This window comes from Indicator indicator, chromosome 27 (genome assembly GCF_027791375.1).
Source record: "Indicator indicator isolate 239-I01 chromosome 27, UM_Iind_1.1, whole genome shotgun sequence".
NCBI classification, from domain to species: Eukaryota; Metazoa; Chordata; class Aves; order Piciformes; family Indicatoridae; genus Indicator; species Indicator indicator.
Window position 1 is genome coordinate 12,237,015 of NC_072036.1, and position 6,000 is coordinate 12,243,014.

Sequence of the window (6,000 nt, forward strand, 5' to 3'; positions counted from 1 at the left end):
ATGCGCATTCCAGTTAAAGCAAGTTTTGAGTGCCTGTGATCTGCTCCAGGACATCAAAGGTTTACTGGGGAGGAAAACAAATTTTCTAGCTCCTGTGCCCTGGTCTGCTGTCCCACAGCCCTGCTGGTTGCTGGTGCTGGGATTCCTCTCACTTCTGGGGGGAGGCAGTGAGGAGGCACAGAGCCTCCTCTCAAGCAGAGAGGCATTTTCCCATCCTTACTATCTTGGGGCAATGCTTTATGTTAAGATTCACTGTGGCTTGCTTGGGGAGCACATTTTTTCATAACATGGTGGCATTATTTCCTTCTGCATTTAACAGGTCTTGAAAGCCACCTGTGCTCTTTAGGCTGCAACTGGGAAGTTACTGGTAGATTTGCTTCCTTGTGCAAAAATGCCCTCTCCAACCCCACCAGCAACTTATGAAGCAAGAGGGAAGGGAACTGATTCCATGCTGCTGCTGGTTTAATGTTGGTACAAAGCCTTTCTAGCAAAGATGCATTACTGTGGAAATCTGGGATTTAGTGGGTCAGTGGATGGCAAGGTAACCATCAGAGAGTGTTACAGTTTGGCATCACAAAAGTAGCCTCAGTCTGTGAGGCCTGATCTTGTGTGCAGTGATTCATGGCTAGTCCATAAAAGAAAAGTAGCTCTGCCATGGTGAGGTAAGATCAAGGCTGCTGCAAAAAAGTGGAGCAATAATCTTGGTGGATGAGAGGAGAGCAATGAGTTTGTATCAAGGAAAATGCAGGCTGGATTTTAGAAAAACCTTTGTAATGGGAGACGTGGTGAAGCACTGCAATAGATTTTTTTTCTGAGGAGGAATCTGGATCTGCAGAGCTGGAAATCTTTAAGAACTGATGCAACCCATCTGTGAGACAGGACATTGCTGAAGCTGATCCTGCTGTGGCAAGATGATGCCCTGAATTTCCTCTAGACTATTTTAATCTAAAACTAGATTTTAAGTGCATGGCTTTTGACACTTCAAACTTTTCTTGAAGCACCACATTCTGGAAATAAGGGCTGGAGCTGTCACTTGACAAGTTACTGACTTGTTAGATTGCCAAGATGAATTCCAAGTTGTGGGCAATCAAACCCAAATAAAGTCAGTCCAGAATGAGAAGGAGATTATTTGGGTTGGAACAATCCTCATTATCAATACAGGCAGGGGGATGAGATGATAGAGAACAGCCCTGTGGAAAAAGACTTGGGAGTTCTGGTGGATGAGAAGCTGAACATGAGCCAAGAGAGTGCACTTGCAGCCCAGAAAGCCTGTGACAGCCTGGGATGCATCAAAAGCAGTGTGGCCAGAGATGGAGAGAGGGGATCCTGCCCCTCTGCTCTGCTCTGGGGAGACCTCACCTGCAGTGCACGTGGGAAGGAAATGGACCTGAGCGAAAGGGTCTGGAGGAAGGCTGTGAAAATGCTCAGGGGGCTGGAGCACCTCTGTTATGAGGACAGGCTGAGGGAGCTGGGGGTGTTCAGCCTGGAGGAGAGAAGGCTCCAAGGAGTCTTACACCAGCCTGGCAGTACCTGAAGGAGTCTACAAGGAGGCTGCATAGGGACTGTTCCCAAAGGGCTGCAGGGACAGGATGAGGGACAATGGTTTGAAATTGGAGAAGAGCAGATTTGGATTGGATGTTAGGAACAAGTTCTGCACCATGAGGATTCTGGAATGCTGCAACAGATTGCCCAGGGAGGTAGTTGAGGCCCCATGCCTGGAGGTGTTCAAGATCAGGCTGGAGTAGGCTCTGAGCAACCTGATCTAGTGGAGAATGGCTGACTGTGGGGGTGGGGGGGGGGTTGGACCAGATGAGCTTTGGAGGTCCCTTCCAACCCAAACCATTCTAGGGTTTGTGATAAGGCAGGTCTGTGTTTTGGGAATAGTTGGTAATGACAAAACTAAAGAAGGCCAACAGACAGGATAGAAGAACTTCTTGCTGCAGAGCATGACACACTGTCAAGAAACTTGCATTCCAGTAAGAATTAAAATCTGCTAGAGGCTGAGAGTTTTAAAGCTTCCCACTGAATGTTAATTTTTTGGGTGCATGTTTATTTATGATTTTTTTTCACCAGGAAAATACTTTTACAGCCATTACAGCAGTGCTTTAGAGAAGTTAATATAATTGAAATGAATGCTGGAGGGGGGGAGGAGGGGAAGAAATTAAAAAAAAAAAAATGTTTTGGAGGTGGAGTTCCCAAAAGAAATAGAGTTTTGGTTCCAGCTACATTTTCCTACTCGAATCTTGCTTTTTAGATAAATGTCAGACAGGAGTTTTGAAGCTGAAAATAGAAGGAGATGATGAAAATAATTCTAATCGCTGAAGCAAGATAGAGAAGCAGCAGCACAGGGAAGTGGTCCTCGGTGAAGCTAACAAATCCCTGTCTGCCAGCTGGATCCGTTGGGCTGTACAAATGACATGCTTTTATCCGGGGAGAATTCCTTTTGAGCAAGATGAAGGTTTTAATGTGATTGCCTTCTTGTGACGGTGGGAAGGAACTGCATCGTTCCTTGCGGTGAGAGGACACCGAGCTAAGGTCACCGAGCGCTCAGCCTTCCGCGCCGCGCTCGAGGCACAGCAGGTAGCAAATTAAGCAAGAAAAACAGAAGCAAATCGCAACAGCCAAGGAAGGATGGAGGCGTGCACAGGCTGGTCCGACTGGAGGTGGATGCTGAGCGTCGTGCTTAGAGAAAGAATGGCTAAAGGACAAAGCAATAAACCCGACACGTCCCGCTTACAGCTGTTTGTGGATGCTAAAGGCGGTTGCTTTATTCCTAGGTCGTTGCTGAAGTAGGGGGATCTTGAAGTTGCAAAAGCATAACAATGCAGAAAACACAACCCCTCCCCTCCTTCCCCTTTACCCTCCCTTTCAGCGATTACAGTACTTTAGATACTTGGATGGTTTAAATTCTAATTCCTTTGTTGTGATTTTTTTTTTTAATGATGGCTTTGAAGGTTACTTTGCAGCTTTTTTTTTTACTTTTTTTTTTTGTCTTTCTTTTATTTTCTTTTTGTATTTTCTTTCCTAATAGTTTTAGGAGGACGTGCTCCTACCACAGCTAAGGCACTTAAAGGAAACACATTATTTAGATGTGAAATAGGAAGAGAAAAATGTAAGGCTGGTACATTTTTCTTCATCTATCAAACACTAATAAAACAACCCAGAAAACAAAAGTAAAATTAATATAGGGGTACCGAGTACTCTCGTGGCTTATCTGCTAGTCACATCCAGATGTGGTCCTTCCAGCTTTAACCAGCACCAGTGTTGTTCTGAGAATACAAACAAGTGGCTGAGATCTGTGTGCTCTGGAGGGGGAAAAGAAAGACAGGCATTGATTTTAAAAATAAAAATAAAAATGGCTGAACAAACCTTCTCCTTCAGACAGTGGAAAAGGGTCTGTCTGCCTTTGGAACTGCCTCCTGGCATTTAGGCTAAGCCAACCATTCTCAGCCTGATTCATTTTGTTATGATAATAATTGTTCTTTATTGCAGGAACATCTAAGGGTCCTAAATAGGGTTCAAGACCCTATTATTCTAGACACCATCCATGTGCATAGTAAAACCATCTCTGCTGTAAAGGGCTTATGATCTTGACAGACGACAAGGCACAACGGTAAAAAAAGAACAAACAATCACAGGGGAGGGGTGGAGGGGAAGATATCACCCCCCCCAATGCACTGGGTGTGCTAAGCAGCAGCGTCTGAGCAGGAACTGATTAGCTATCCTCAAGGGCTTTGTATAAGCTGGAGAAACAGTTTTTCACCGTGCCTTCTACATCACTCACTTTCCAGTTTTTAAAATGTAATTGTGCTTGTTACATCTCTTGAATAAACTGCTGGGGCTGGGGGGGATGGAGGGGGAGCCAGAGAAGGAAAGCTGAAAGATGGAGATTATTTAGGATCTCTAAAGAGATAAGGGTAGGTGAGTTTGGCTCCAGTAATCTGATATTTGTACTCAAGTACAAGAAGGGAAGTTTCACTCCTTTAGTCTTAAAAAGGTCTAAAGAAAAAAAGGAATCATTTTTGTTGTTAAAGTCTCCATCATACAACTACTGCAGATGTAAAAAGCCTGCTTGCACTCTTTGAGTGAATTCTCTTTCCCCCTCCTTGTGTAAATGTTTTCCAATGGAGAATGTGGTAATTTGGATGCACAGTAAAAGAGGATTGAATTAGTTGGTTTTGGGTTTTTTTTTGACTGAAATGCAGAGACCACAGTTTTCTCTTTTTCTGTTCTTCAATCATAACATCCCTTCCCAGAATGGAATTTGTATGGATTTGCTATAATTCACATGGGTGCTAGCATCCTGTAAATTTTCTGCTAGTCAATTATTATGTGAGCATAGCAATGAGAATGGATGACCATAGAAGATGTGAAAAATAGCTACTTTGGTGGGTTGGTTTTTTTTTTTTTTTTTTTGGTACCAGCAAAGCCTTAAGAGAAATTCTGTAGGTGTTGACAGCTCCTCAGTTAAAGCTACTACTAAATATGAAGTTTTGGGAGTATTATAATTTGCTTTGAAGTGGAAAAAAAATGGTGTGTGTGTGGGGGAAGTGTGGTAAACCAAGTTTGTTAATATGCCCCAAATTGGTATAATTTAACAATGCTTCTCCAAGATATATAATCTTCTGCTGATTCCTGATGGGACCAGAAATAACTCTCTTCACTGGAGCACTTTTTTTGATGCCTTACCAGCTATTCATCTTCTTTGGTGGCTCAGAAAGTTTCTCTAAACTTTTCTTTATTTTTTTGCCCAAACAGTTCAACCCTCTCCTCACCCAAACAGAGAACTGAGACATTTTGCTATCAGCCTGCCTGTAAGTGATGCCACCAGAGTCTTCATGCAGCTGTACAGGGATAGTAGAGATGCTGGAGTTGCCCAAGATGCACCATCAGAGTTCTCTCAGGTGCCTAAAGCTGCACTGTGCTGAATGTCTGTTGGCTATGGGATGGGAACACAAGGCCAGGTTGTGCCTGGGAGCTGGCTGGAATGTAGGAAGGGAGAAGCTGCTAAAGTTCCTGCACTGCTATGGAGATGGTGTGGCTCCCAGGGAGGTGTGGCTGTGGTGGCAGCAGTGAACCAGGTTCATGGGGCCCGTTTGAAATGATAATACCTGGCCTGAGCCACTTTCAGGAGAGCACTAAGTGAATTTAGGCAGTTTCTGAACCAGTCTAGGTCTGGACTTCACTGGAGGAGCATTTAGAGTTTCTCTCAATCTAAATTCTGTGTAAGCAGCATGAAGTTAGCCATGGGGAATTACCTCACTGCAGGTGAACTTCATACTTTGTCCTCCTGTTTTTGCACATTAATATAAAGCTAATAACAGAGCAATGCTTGTGGGTAGCCTTTTGCTCTGGGTAATGAACAGCAATATGGTTGTGCAATGAAAGAGTGCTGTGCATCCATTCTCTGTGTGGCAGAGAATGGCTTCAATTCCAGTAACTATTGCTACCAATAAGCTCTGCCTCCAGTTCCAGAGAGCTGTCATCTCCAGAAATCAGTGGTCACTGAAGTACTTGCCTCCCTCCAATGAATTCAAAGAGACCTTAAGCAGCTTAGTCCAGAAATACACTGTGATGAACCCCACCTCAGGGCTACCTCCTGTGACAGGAGGTAATGAGAGGTCAGCAGAAACTGGTGAGGTTTGCAGGGGAGCACAAAGTGGTGAGATGTGGTGGCTGCTCCCCGCTTCTGCACATGACATCTCCAGTTGTTTCTCCACCCTGTTCTCTTCTTCCCAAGAAGCAACCTTACTTTAGGGTTAAATGAGCCAGTTACATTAGCAAGGGCTTGGGCAAACAACCAGGACACCACACAGGTCTTTTGAGAAGAGGCTGAAGGAAGCCCAGCCAGGGGTAGGTGTGTGTCTTCTGCAGCTTGAAAGCATCAATCAATTAGAAGAACCTTTCTGAGAAAGGTTTAGCTGGAAAACTGAAATGTCTGGTGTCTGCATCTCTCCGGCTTAATGTGCTTAAAAGCATTAAATATATGAAGCTTAGCTT